This window comes from Sus scrofa, chromosome X (genome assembly GCF_054392235.1).
Source record: "Sus scrofa isolate SSC_HxYL_T2T_F1_AM1 chromosome X, Sscrofa_HxYL_maternal_Yorkshire_Landrace_v2.0, whole genome shotgun sequence".
Taxonomy (NCBI): domain Eukaryota; kingdom Metazoa; phylum Chordata; class Mammalia; order Artiodactyla; family Suidae; genus Sus; species Sus scrofa.
Window position 1 is genome coordinate 94883787 of NC_139401.1, and position 15057 is coordinate 94898843.

Consider the following 15057-nt stretch of genomic DNA (forward strand, 5'->3'; position numbering starts at 1 on the left):
TAATTCTTCCATGCATAATTAAATAATAATAATACAATCCTATCTTTATAACACACACACACACCATTTTTCTACTGAAACTAGAATCATACTGTAGTTAGTAGATTGGAGGCTAGACCAAAATTGTCTTTAGATACTGGAGAAAAGACTATCTTTGGAGAGTGAAACACATATGCAAAAATCAACATTCAATGTATGAAATCTATTATCCCCAAAAGTCCCCAATCTTGATTCAGTTTTAAGTATATTTATCTGGGCTTAAAGAAGACACATTTTTTTTTGTCTTTTTAGGGTCACACCCGTGACACATGAAGGTTCCCAGGCTAGGGGTAGAATTGGAGCTGCAGCTGCGGGCCTACTCCATAGCCACAGCAACTCAGGATCCAAGCTGCGTCTGCTGTAGCTACAGGCTTTCGCCACAGCTCAAGGCAATGCCAGATCATTAACCCAGTGAGTGAGGCCAGGGATGGAACCTGTGTCCTCATGGATACTAGTAGGGTTCATTAACTGCTGAGCCGCAATGGGAACTCTCAATAAGACATAATTTGAATGTGATTAATGTAAAAGAATAGCCTGATGCTGTGATCTTAAGATGCTTATGAATGAGAGGTCCATGAAGGTTCAAACAAATTCATAAACACTGCATACTATTTCCCTTCCTGGAGAATCACGATTCATACTATAATATTAGAGGCTCTTGGAATCTTGCAGTAAAGGAAGCATTTTTTAACACCCAATATTTCCCAAACTTTTGTGACCACAAATTCCTTTTGTTTATTGAACACCTGTTGACAGGACCAGTACACCTCAGAATCCAATTTGGCAACTACTGTCTTAATTGTACAGAGTTATAATGTGACAACAGAACATTGGTTGGTTTTAAACATGGACGGCAATATGTGTCATCTTGCTTGACCACTCAGATTGATTTATAGTGGCTTTCTGGAGTCTTGTGCTGTGAAGGATTCTAAGGTGCCTCTAGTTCAGTAGAAAAGAGTGATTAGGTAGTAGTGATTACCATGGACACAGCAATTTTTTTCCCCATCCTTGTCCTAGAATATTTATATGGCAACTATATACTCTATATTTCCAGTTCTGATAGTTCTGATTTTTTAAAAATTTTTTATTATTTCCACAATGCATTTTTTTTCTACCATACAGCATGGTGACCCAGTTACACATACATGTGTATGTTCTTTTTCTCATTATCTTGCTCCATCATAAGTGACTGGTCATAGTTCCCAGTGCTAATCCATTCCAAAGGCAACAGTCTGTATCTATTAATCCCAAGCTCCCAGTCCATCCCACTCCCTCCCCCCACCCCTTAGCAACCACAAGTCTGATTTTGAATATTTTCTTTTGTTGTCCTTATATTTACAGTAATACTTATGGGACCATCTGATGTTTTATTCAGAAAATACAGTAGCACAGATTTGTAAAAAATAAATTGGACAGTAAGATTTTGTCAATATTTGCCTATTGTTGTTCAAAAGCAAGTCATTTGTTCTGGTGACACAATAGTTTTTTTAATCATTCAGCATGTGAATAATCTTGTAGAATAGACATGCTTTGCAAGTTTTTCCATAGCCTGAAGGAACCCAATCTCTGAAGATAATCCAGTTATTGAAAGCATGGTTATGAACTCAGTTTTATTATTTAAAAATGTATGTATTTTCAAACTCTGTTCACTGAGAACAGAAACAATGAAAATCCCAGTGTCAAAGAGCACTTCTAGTGCCTAGATTGAAAATTCAAATACCATTTTTCAATGAAAGGAATTAAGGTTTCTTAGAGAAATGAATGCTTCTAGATCTGTGGCAAGATATGTCTAAGATGAACCTGGAATATCTTATCACATCAGATAGCAAAAAAGATCTGGAGCTGTGAGATAATAGAAAATATATGTATTGGTCTCTGCCGCCAGTTCCTGGCCCAGAGCCGCTGAAATCCTTGTAAATTCTTAAGTGATGAGAATATTATCTTTTGTTCTAATACTTGATCCTTGACTCCAGTTCCACACAGCAAGCTCCTAAATCCGCTACAGGTTCCTGAGTGATTGGGGTATCTTTTGCTCTGATATGGCAACTCTGGGTGGGTTCTTGGATGGCTCCCAGATGGGGGCTGATCTCCAGAAAGACCAAGCCATAGCTAGAAGCTAGGAATTTCAGCCCACCTCTCATTTCTCTAGAGGGGGGAAAAGGGACTGGAAATGGAGTTAATAACTGATCATGCTTATGTGATGAAGCCTCCATAAAAATACCCCAAATTGAGGAGCCTCTTGGGTTTCCAGTGGCCCTGCTACCCGCCCAAGCCCCCAGGGGGTGCCCCACTCCCGCGGAATAGCTGCTCAGCACCACCAGCCCCCTGGAAGAGCCCCTGCAGCCCAGAAAAGCTGCAACAAGCTCGGCCAGATTGTGAAAAGATCCGCCTACATTCTCAGGCTGTCCTTCTGAGTTGGGCTGCCCTAGGGAAGAGCCTCTTAGGTTCTCAGTGACCCAGAGAGCTGCTCCAGCCCCCAGGGGGTGCTGTACCCCTGAGGAACAGCTGCCCAACACTGCCAACCCCATGCAAGAACCCCACAGCCTAAAAACACCAGAGCAAGCTCTGCGTGACCAAGTGAAATCTGCTACCATCGTGGTGTGGACCTCCCGGTCCTGTCTGCCCTCAGGAAGCCCTCCTCTGCTTCAAAGAAACACTGTTAGCCCCCTCAACACTCCAGAAAAGCCACACTGCCTCAAAAAAGATTGACCAACAATGCCAGCCCTCAGGAAATATTCCACGGCAGTGACAAGGCAAACACTGCCCGATAACGGAGAGTACATCTCCCTCAGGAGAAAGAGAACAACAAGCAAGATGAAGAAGCTGAGAAACCACCCCCAGTCAAACCAACAGGAGAACTCACCTAAAACAGTCAGCAATGAAACAGATCTCTGCAGTCTGACAGACCTGGAGTTCAAAAGAGAAATAGTGAAAATACTGAAGGAATGAAGAGAAGATATGAACAGTAATGCAGATACCCTCAGAAAGGAACTAGAAAATATAAGGAGGAGCCAAGAAAAACTACAACATTCATTTGCAGAGATGCAAACTGAACTAGGGGCAGTAAAAACCAGAATGAATAATGCAGAAGAACGAATCAGTGATATGGAAGGTAGAGTAATGGAAATCACTCAATCTGGTCAACAGACAGAAAACCGAATCAAAAAACTGGAAAGCAATATAAGAGACCTATGGGATAATATAAAGTGGGCCATTCTACGCATAATAGGAATTCCAGAAGGAGTAGAAAAAGATAAGGGGATGGAAAATATATTTGAAGAAATTATCGATGGAAACTTCCCAAATCTAAAGGATACTGGATTCAAGATACAAGAAGCACAGAGGGCCCCAAACAAACTGAACCCAAACAGACCCACACCAAGACACATCATAATAAAAATGGCAAAAGTTAGTGATAAAGAGAGGATCCTAAAGGCAGCAAGAGAAAAACAGAATGTTACCTACAAGGGAACCCCCATAAGGCTATCAGCTGATTTCTCTACAGAAACACTACAGGCCAGGAGGGAATGGCAAGAGATATTTAAAGTGCTAAAAGGAAAAAAATATGCAACCTAGAATACTCTATCCAGCAAGAATATCATTTAAAATAGAAGGGGAAATAAAAATTTTTCCCAACAAACAAAAACTTAAAGAATACAGCAACACAAAACCCAGGTTAAAGGAAATATTGAAAGGGCTTCTCTAAACCAAAAAGAAAGGACGGAAAGGGAAGAAAAAAGAAAAGAAAAAAAAAGAAGAAGAAGAGGAAGAACTAGGACTGAGGAAACTGCAATCAGAGAGCAGTCACTCAAATAAGCCAGCATACAGATTTAATCATGAACATGCTTCAAACAAAATAAAATTAAAAAGAAAAAAATAAAAAAGAGTCATCAAAACTATAAAATGTGGGCAAGGGATGTTAGGAAGTAAATAACCCTTTTTGTTTGTTTGTATGTTTCTCTTCTTAATTTTAATATAGTAATGAAGTGTTTGAACTTACAGGACCATCAGGATAAAACACACAATTATGGGAAGGGGTTAGCATATTTAAAAAACAGGGCAACCACAAGCCAAAACCAAATATTGCATTTGCAAAAAACGAAAAAAAAAATACACTCAAGCAGATAACAACAGGAGACCATCCAAAAAAAAAAAAAAAAAAAAGAAAGGAAGAATGGAGAACCATAGAATCAGCTGGAACACAAGGTTCAAATGGCAATAAATAATCATCTATCAATTATCACCTTAAATGTCAGTGGACTGAATGCCCCAATCAAAAGACACAGAGTGGCTGAGTGGGTAAAAAGGCAAAAACCTTCAATATGCTGCCTACAAGAAACTCACCTTAGGACAAAAGATACATATAGATTGAAAGCGAAAGGGTGGGGAAAAATATTTCATGCCAATAGACATGACAGAAAAGCAGGAGTCGCAACACTCATATCAGACAAAATAGACTTTAAAAAAAAAGACATAAAGAAAGACAAAGAAGGACACTATTTAATGATTAAGGGATCCATCCAAGGAGAGGATGTTACTATCATCAACATATATGCCCCAAATATAGGAGCACCCAGATACATACAACAAATATTAACAGACATAAAGGGAGATATTGATGAGAATACAATCATAGTAGGAGACCTTAATACCCCCCTCACATCAATGGACAGATCCTCTAGACAGAACACCAATAAAGCAACAGAGATCCTAAAGGAAACAATAGAAAAGTTAGACTTAATTGATACCTTCAGGACACTACATCCAAAAAAATCAGAATACACATTCTTCTCAAATGCTCATGGAACATTCTCAAGAATCGACCACATATTGGGACACAAAGCGAATCTCAATAAATTTAGGAGCGTAGAAATTATCTCAAGTATCTTCTCTGACCACAATGCCATGAAATTAGAAATCAACCATGGGAAAAGGAAAGAGAAAAAACCTACTACATGGAGACTAAACAACATGCTACTAAAAAACCAATGGGTCAATGAGGAAATCAAGAAGGAAATTAAAAACTACCTTGAAACAAATGATAATGAAGACACAACCTCTCAAAACCTATGGGATGCTGCGAAAGCAGTGCTCAGAGGGAAATTTATAGCAATCCAGGCCTTTCTCAAAAAAGAAGAAAGATCCCAAATTGACAACTTAACCCTCCACCTAAATGAATTAGAAAAAGAAGAACAAAAAAGTCCTAAAGTCAGCAGAAGGGAGGAAATTATAAAGATCAAAGAAGAAATCAATAAAATAGAGACTCAAAAAACAATAGAGAAAATTAATAGAACCAAGAGCTGGTTCTTTGAAAAGGTGAACAAAATTGACAAACCCCCGGCCAGACTCACTAAAAAGAGGAGAGAAAGAACCCAAATTACCAGAATTATAAATGAAAAAGGAGAAATCACAACGGATACAGCAGAAATACAAAAAACCATAAGAGAATACTATGAACAACTATACGGCAACAAGTTTGACAATCTGGAAGAAATGGACAATTTTCTAGAATCTTACAGCCTGCCAAAACTGAATCAAGCAGAAACAGACCAACTGAACAGACCAATCACTAGAAATGAAATTGAAGAGGTCATAAAATCACTCCCTACAAATAAAAGTCCAGGACCAGATGGCTTCACAGGTGAATTCTATCAAACATATAAAGAGGATCGGGTGCCCATCCTCCTTAAACTCTTTCAAAAGGTTGAAGAAGAAGGAATACTCCCAAAGACATTCTATGAGGCCACCATCACCCTCATTCCAAAACCAGACAGAGATACCACCAAAAAAGAAAACTATCGGCCAATATCATTGACGAATATAGATGCAAAAATTCTCAACAAAATCTTAGCCAACCGAATCCAACAACATACCAAAAAATTATACACCATGACCAGGTTGGGTTCATCCCAGGTTCACAAGGATGGTTCAACATACGCAAATCAATCAGCATCATACACCACATTAACAAAAGAAAAGTCAAAAATCATATGATCATCTCAATAGATGCAGAAAAAGCATTTGACAAAGTTCAACATCCATTCATGATCAAGACCCTCGCCAAAGTGGGTATAGAGGGAACATTCCTGAATATAATCAAAGCCATTTATGATAAACCCACAGCAAATATAATTCTCAATGGGGAAAAACTGAAAGCCTTCTCACTCAAATCTGGAACAAGACAGGGATGCCCACTCTCACCACTTCTCTTCAACATAATTTTGGAAGTCCTGGCCACAGCAATTAGACAAACAAAAGAAATCAAAGGCATCCATATAGGAAGAGAAGAGATAAAACTGTCACTGTACGCAGATGACATGATACTATACATAGAAAACCCTAAGGACTCAATCCCAAAACTACTTGAACTGATTAATAAATTCAGCAAAGTAGCAGGATATAAGATTAACATTCAGACGTCAGTGGCATTTCTGTATACCAGCAATGAAATATTAGAAAAGGAATACAAAAATACGATACCTTTTAAAATTGCACCTCACAAAATCAAATACCTCGGAATACACCTGACCAAGGAGGTAAAGGACCTATATGCCGAGAAGTATAAAACTTTAATCAAAGAAATCAAAGAAGATGGAAAGAAATGGAAAGATATTCCATATTCCTGGATTGTGAAAATCAATATTATAAAAATGGCCATACTACCCAAAGCAATCTACAGAGTCAATGCAATCCCTATCAAATTACCCATGACATTTTTCACAGAACTAGAACAAACAATCCAAACATTTCTATGGAACCACAAAAGACCCAGAATCGCCAAAGCAATCCTGAGGAACAAAAACCAAGCAGGAGGCATAACTCTCCCAGACTTCAAGCAATACTACAAAGCCACAGTCATCAAAACAGTGTGGTACTGGTATCAAAACAGACAGACAGACCAATGGAACAGAATAGAGAATCCGGAAATAAACCCTGACACCTATGGTCCATTAATCTTTGACAAGGGAAGCAAGAACATAAAATGGGAAAAAGAAAGTCTATTCAGCAAGCATTGCTGGGAAACCTGGATAGCTGCATGCAAAGCAATGAAACTACAACACACCCTCACACCATGCACAAAAATACACTCCAAATGGCTGGAAGACTTAAATATACGACAGGACACCATCAAACTCCTAGAAGAAAACATAGGCAAAACACTCTCTGACATCAACATCATGAATATTTTCTCAGGGCAGTCTCCCAAAGCAATAGAAACTAGAGCAAAAATAAACCCATGGGACCTCATCAAACTGAAAAGCTTTTGCACAGCAAAGGAAACCCAAAAGAAAACAAAGAGACAACTTACAGAATGGGAGAAAATCGTTTCAAATGATGCAACGGACAAGGGCTTAATCTCTGGAATATATAAACAACTTATACAACCCAACAGCAAAAAAACCAATCAATCAATAGAAAAATGGGCAAAAGACCTGAATAGACATTTCTCCAAAGAAGATATACAGATGGCCAACAAACACATGAAAAAATGCTCAACATCGCTGATTATAAGAGAAATGCAAATCAAAACTACCATGAGATACCACCTCACACCAGTCAGAATGGCCATCATTAACAAGTCCACAAATAACAAGTGCTGGAGGGGCTGCGGAGAAAAGGGAACCCTCCTGCACTGTTGGTGGGAATGTCAACTGGTACAGCCACTATGGAGAACAGTCTGGAGATACCTTAGAAATCTATACATAGAACTTCCATATGACCCCGCAATCCCACTCTTGGGCATCTATCCGGACAAAACTCTCCTTAAAAGAGACACGTGCACCCGCATGTTCATTGCAGTACTATTCACAATAGCCAGGACATGGAAACAACCCAAATGTCCATCGACAGATGATTGGATTCGGAAGAGGTGGTATATATACACAATGGACTACTACTCAGCCATAAAAAAGAATGACATAATGCCATTTGCAGCAACATGGATGGAACTAGAGAATCTCATCCTGAGTGAAATGAGCCAGAAAGACAAAGACAAATACCATATGATATCACTTATAACTGGAATCTAATATCCAGCACAAATGAACATCTCCTCAGAAAAGAAAATCATGGACTTGGAGAAGAGACTTATGGCTGCCTGATGGGAGGGGGAGGGAGTGGGAGGGATCGGGAGCTTGGGCTTATCAGACACAACTTAGAATAGATTTACAAGGAGATCCTGCTGAACAGCATTGAGAACTATGTCTAGATACTCATGTTGCAACAGAAGAAAGGGTGGGGGAAAAATGTAATTGTAATGTATACATGTAAGGATAACCTGACCCCCTTGGTGTACAGTGGGGAAATAAAAAAAAAATACCCCAAATTATGGGGGTTTGGAGATCTTTCATGTTGACAAATACATCCCCTATGTATAACTTCACCTGACTGCTTAACTGTATCTTTTATCATATCCTCTAATAAACTGGTAAACATAAGTTAAGTGTTTCCCTGGATTCTGTGAGCTGCTCTAGCAAAGAATGAAATTCAGTGGGGAGGAGGTCATGGGAAACTTTGTTTTACAGCTGATTATTCAGAAGCACAGGTAACAGCCTGGATTTATGATTGTGTTTTTCCCTATACAGATACACTAGGAGCCAAATTGAAGAGATTATCACCGGCCAAACAGAAAGCAATTTGAGCACAATAACTACAATGAATTGAAATATATCAAATATATTTAAAGATATATGTTCATGATGATACTTAAAGTGTCAACTTGGAGAAAGCTATGAAACTAGCCCATTATTTTGAAACTGGTAAATAATGAATGGAACATTTAACCTACCTTCCTTATATACATTCTTTCTCTATGTAATCAAACAGTTCATGAGGAAAATGTTTCAGTAGAAGATTTCCACCTAATAAATTAAAAAAGAATGATAGAATTTTACCATGGTTAATGAAATAATGGATCTAGACAGTGATTATCATTGTCTGCCAATATTACAAAAGAGCGACAACCAAATATCACCTACCTCTTAGTGGAAAAGCAAAGCAGTGCCTATAAAGGTTTTTTTTTGCTAAAATATAGAATTTTAATTTGATAAAGCCTCTAGATATAACTATGAGTTTTTAGGAAAAATACAAAGATGTTAAATAACTTCACAAGTATGTAAGCAAGAACATGTAAGATGGGTTTAGTTTTTTTATTTTTATTTTTTGTAAGATTTGAGTTTAGAATTGGGATGCTATAGAAGGGAACTCTGTAGAAAACAGCATGGTTTCTTCAACAAATAAATTGCAAGAGATAATCTGAAAATTGTATTTATGATAATATCAAAAATAAAATATTTAGAAGTAATTTAAAAGAGAAGTATAAAACTTACACTCTTGGAATTTCCGTCATGGCTCAGTGGAAACAAATCTGACTAGTATCCCTGAGGACGCAGGTTCGATCCCTGGCCGTGCTCAGTGGGTTAAGGATCTGACATTGCTGTGAGCTGTGGCATAGGCCAGCGGCTACAGCTCCAATTTGACCCCTAGCCTGGGAACTTCCATGTGCTGTGGGTGTGGCCCTAAAAAGCAAAAACAAACAAAAAACACAAAAAAGCCCAAAACCAAAAAAAAAGACCTTACACTCTTGAAAACAACAAAAAGATCTAAATAAATCTTTTTTATTTAGGCATGCCATCTTTGTGGATCAGAAGACTTCATATTATTAAGATGGCAATAATCTCCAAATTGACCTACAGATTCAGTGCCATCCCTACCAGAATTCCAGCTGGTGTGTTTTTCTTTTCTTTTCTTTTTCTTTTGGCTGCGTCCACAGTATATGGATGTTCCCAGGACAGGGACTGAATCTGAGCCTCAGCTGAGACCTATTTCACAGCTGTGGCAACACTGGATCCTTTAACCCACTGCACCTGGCCAGGGATGGAATCTGCACCTCTGCTGCGACCGGAGCTGCTGCAGTCGGATTCTTAACCCACTGTGCCACGGGGGGAACTCCTCAGCTGGTGTCTTTGTAAAATTTATAAGCTGTTCCTAAAATCCTTATGGACGTTTTGTGTTTACAACGTATCCATTGTAAATCAATAAATTAGTATATGGCCACCATGAGTTTGAATAGCATATATCAATCTCCTTTCAGGTTTCTGGAACCTGAAAAACTAAGAATAATATCCAACATGTTGCCCATTCACCACAGCCTTTCTACCCTTTGAAGTCCTCCTTCAATGGAAAACTTACTTCCCTCCTGGTATTTTCATAATTCAATATATAGACTCTTGGTTTTGGAAGGGATGTTAGAGATTATCTAATCTAATAATCAGGGATGTTGAACATTTTTTTTAATGTGCTTCAGTATATCTTCAATGGCCATCAGTATATCTTCTTTGGAGAGACATCTATTCAGGTCTTTTGCCCATTTTTCCATTGGGTTGTTGGCTTTTTTTGCTGTTGAGTTGTATAAGTTGTTTGTATATCCTAGAGATTAGGCCCTTGTCAGTTGCATCATTTGAAACTATTTTCTCCCATTCTGTAAGTTGTATTTTTGTTTTCTTTTTGGTTTCCTTTGCTGTGCAAAACTTGTCAGTTTGATTAGGTCCCAATGGTTTATTTTTGCTTTTATTTTTGTTGCTTTGGGAGACTGACCTGAGAAAATATTCGTAAGGTTGATGTCAGAGAATGTTTCACCCATGTTCTCTTCCAGAAGTTTGATGGTATCTTGTCTTATATTTAAGTCTTTAAGCCATTTTGAGTTTATTTTTGTGCATGGTGTGAGGGTGTAGAAATTATCTAATCTAATCCATTGATTTCCAATCTTAGCTGCACATCAAAATTTCGTAGAGGATTTATCAAAAGTATAGGTTTTAAGTCCTCTACTTTGAAATCTCTGCAGTGGGACCCACAAATGTATGTTTTTAACAAGTTCCCTAAGGGAATCTGATAAGCTGGCCCATATACAAGTATTCAGGAACCATGAACTTTTTCTAGCCTCTCACCTATTGCAGGAATTTCTTTGAAAACTCTCTGACTTGTGGTCATTCAGCCTCTGAATAATGACTTTACAAACTGCCCATTCTATTATTTACAGTTTACTTTGCTAGAAATGTCTTTCTTATGAAATCTGAAACCTCTAACTCTCCCTGTTTTGGTACTAGTTCTGACGCCAGAGATGGCAGATAGGTTTTGTAGAAGTCTTTCTTAATTGATGGAAAAATAAAAATCAGAAATACAAGTTTCTCCTTTGAGAATGATGAGTAGCTTCTAAAAATAGGTTGCTTGTCAGCAGGAATGCAGGGTAAAAAGTATTCAAAGCGAATACAATGTTCAATATCTCTGCAAAAATCATTGTACCCTACAATACTCAAACTTTCTCTCTCTCTCATTTTTTTTTTCTTTTTAGGGTCACACATCCATGGCATATGGAAGTTCCCAGGCTAGGGTTGAATCAGAGTTACAGCTGCTGGCCTACGCCACAGCCACAGCAATGTGGGATCCTAGCCGTGTCTGTGACCTAGACTACAGCTCATGGCAATGCTGGATCCTTAACCCACTGAGTGAGGCCAAGGATCAAACCCGCATCCTCATGAATACTAGTCGGATTCGTTTCTGCTGCACCACAACAGGAATTCCCTCAAACTTTCTCCTTTAAAAGATAAGAATTGTCCTAAGGCTGAAACATCCTATATTTTACTTTTTTCTCTTGAGATCATTACAGATCTGTTGTTTTATAATTGTTGCAAATGCTACAAAACATTGTTCCCATGAAGGTGTAGGTCATAATATGATGGTTAGTGTAAAATTTAATGTTTCAAAAATTATGTTGGCTAATGGAAAACATCCAAAGTAAGCTTACTCAACTTTTTAAAGAAAGTATTGTATTTTAAGCCTATAAAAGAACAGTTTATTTAGATTGTAGTGTTAAAGTTAATATAAAGTTTCATCTTCCTATTGCCTTAGAAATAAAAAGTTTTTTAAAATTTTATATATAGCATAAAATTTGTTAGCTTAGTTCATTGATATTTGACTGTTGCACCTCATTTGCCAACTTAGGTCAATTGAAATTTACTGCTTACATCACAATGGAAAAATGTGTTGTGATGTCTGCTGTGGGGAAAGGAATGGTATGGTGGCAATTTGTACACCATGTGCTATCCAGTACAATCCCCAGTCAATGTAACAAACCTCTAAATACCTGGATTGTGGGAGTTCCCTTCATGGCTCAGCGGTCAATGAACCCGACTAGGATCCATGAGGATGTGTGTTTGATCCCCAGCTAGCTCAGTGGGTTAAGGATCTGGTGTTGCAGTGAGCTGTGGTGTAGGTTGCAGTGCAGCTCGGATCCTGCGTTGCTGTGGTGCTGTGGCATAGGTCGGCAGTGGGGCTGGCAGCTGGCGCTCTGAGTTGACCTCTCGCCTGGCAATTTCCATATGCCATGGGTGTGGTCCTAAAAAAAAGGCAACTCCCCCCATAACAACAACAACAACAAAATAAATAAATACCCAGATTGCTTTCATACACCCTTTAAGTATCCTCATCTCCAGGTTATGTATGTGCAAGTCCTTTATTTATTTTTTTTTGTTTGTTTGTTTTTGTTTTTTGTTTTGTCTTTTTGCTATTTCTTGGGCCGCTCCCGTGGCATATGGAGGTTCCCAGGCTAGGGGTCCAATCAGAGCTGTAGCCACTGGCCTACGCCAGAGCCACAGCAACGCAGGATCCGAGCCACATCTGCAACCTACACCACAGCTCACGGCAACGCTGGATCGTTAACCCACTGAGCAAGGGCAGGGACCGAACCTGCAACCTCATGGTTCCTAGTCGGATTCGTTAACCACTGCGCCACGACGGGAACTCCTGTGCAAGTCCTTTAATCAGTCTTCATGTGGACCTGACTTTTAGGTCCTTCATTCTTCTCTTCCTTATCACACACCCACAACTTTGTCACTGTTCCTCTAGAAACATGGTGGCTAGACAGGAAGTCAATACAAATATGCTTAGACCATGTTTATAATATTAACAATCATTTCTGAAAATGGTTACCTCTTTTGCCTTATCAATGCTTATTACATTTCATTTTTGGTCAGGGTCACAAAAAAATCTTACTATTATTTTAAGATGATAGCTTCACCTTCTAATTTGCTTTCATGTACAAATTTTGCAAGAATGTTCTTGACTCCTTAATTCAGGTAATTAATTCATCCATCTATACTATACAGCAAATATATGTGCTTACTCTGCATCTAGCCCTGCTGTGGAAAGTAGGAGTCTGGTGGTGACCAAAAGCAGTCATAGCACCTGGTCTCACGAACTACAGTTTAGTAGATAAAAATCTAAATTTTACAGTCATGTTGGTGGACAGTTGGGCAGTTTCTTACAAAACTAAATATACTCTTACCATGTGATCCAGTAATTACACTCCTTGGTATTTATCCAAAGGAGTAAAGAACTTATGTCCACACAGAAACCTGCACACAGATTTTTATAGCAGCTTTGTTCACAGTTGTCAAAACTTGGAAGCAGGAAAGACATCCTTCAGTAGGTGAATGGATAAATAAACTGTAGTATATTCAGACAATGCACTATTATTCAGTGTAAAAAGAAATGAGTGATCAAGCCTTAAAAAAAAGGGAGGAACCTTAAATACATGTTATTAAGTGAAAGGAGCCAATTTGAAAGGCTGCATACTGTATGATTCCAACTATATGACATGCTGGAAAGGAAAAACTATGGAGAACAGTAAAAAGATCAGTAATTTCTAGGGGGGGTTGGAGGGGCAATGAAAGTACTTTGTAGGATATCATAATGATGGATATATGTCATTACATACTTGTCCAAACCCATAAAATGTACGATTCCAAGAGTGAACCCTCAAAACAATAATGAGGTACCACCTCACACCAGTTAGAGTGGCCATCAATATCAAGTCAACAAACAACAAATGCTGGAGAGGATGTGGAGAAAAGCGAACCCTCCTTCACTGTTGGTAGGAATGTAAATTGGTACAACCACTATGGAAAACAGTATGGAGGTACCTCAGAAAACTAAATATACAACTATCATAAGACCCAGAAATCCCACTCTTGGGCATATATCTGGGCAAAACTTTCATTGAAAAAGATACATGTGGAGTTCCATTTGTGGCTCAGTGGTAACAAACCCGACTAGGATCCATGAGGATGTGGGTTCAATTCCTGGTCTCCCTCAGTGGATTGGGAATCTGGCATTGCCATGAGCTGTGGGCAGGTCGCAGATGCGGCTAGGATCTGGCATTGCTGTGGTTGTGGCATAGGCCAGCAGCTATAGCTCTGATTCGACCCTAGCCTGGGAAAGTCCATAAGCCATGGGTGTGGCCTTAAAGAAAAAAGACAAAAAAAGAGAAAAATATACATACACCTGTATGTTCACTGCAGCACTGTTCACAGGAGCCAAGACATGGAAACAACGTAAATGTCCATTGAGAGATGAATGGATTAAGAAGATGTGGTATACATACATAATGGAATGCTACTCAGCCATAAAAAAGAACAAAATAATGCCATTTGCAGCAACATAGATGGAACTAGAGACTCTCATACTAAGTGAAGTAAGTCAGAAAGAGAAAGTCAAATACCATATGATATCACTCATATCTGGAATCTAATATATGGCACAAATGAACCTTTCCACAGGGAAAAAGCTCATGGACTTGGAGAACAGACTTGTGGTTGCTAAGGGGGAAGGGGAGGGAGTGGGATGTACTGGGAATCTGGGGTTAATAGGTGCAAACTGTTGCATTTGGAATGGATAAGCAATGAGACCCTACTGTATAGCACTGAGAACTTTATCTAGTCACTTATGATGGAGCATGATGGAAGATAATGTGAGAAAAAGAATGTATATATGTATGTGTGACTGCATCACTTTTCTGTACAGTAGAAAATGACAGAACACTGTAAACCAGCTATAATGGAAAAAATAAAAATCATTTAAAAAATTAAATTAAAAAAAGAAAGAAGAAGAATGTGTATATATGTGTATGACCGGGTCACTTTGCTGTACAGCAGAAATTGACAGAACATTGTAAATCAATCA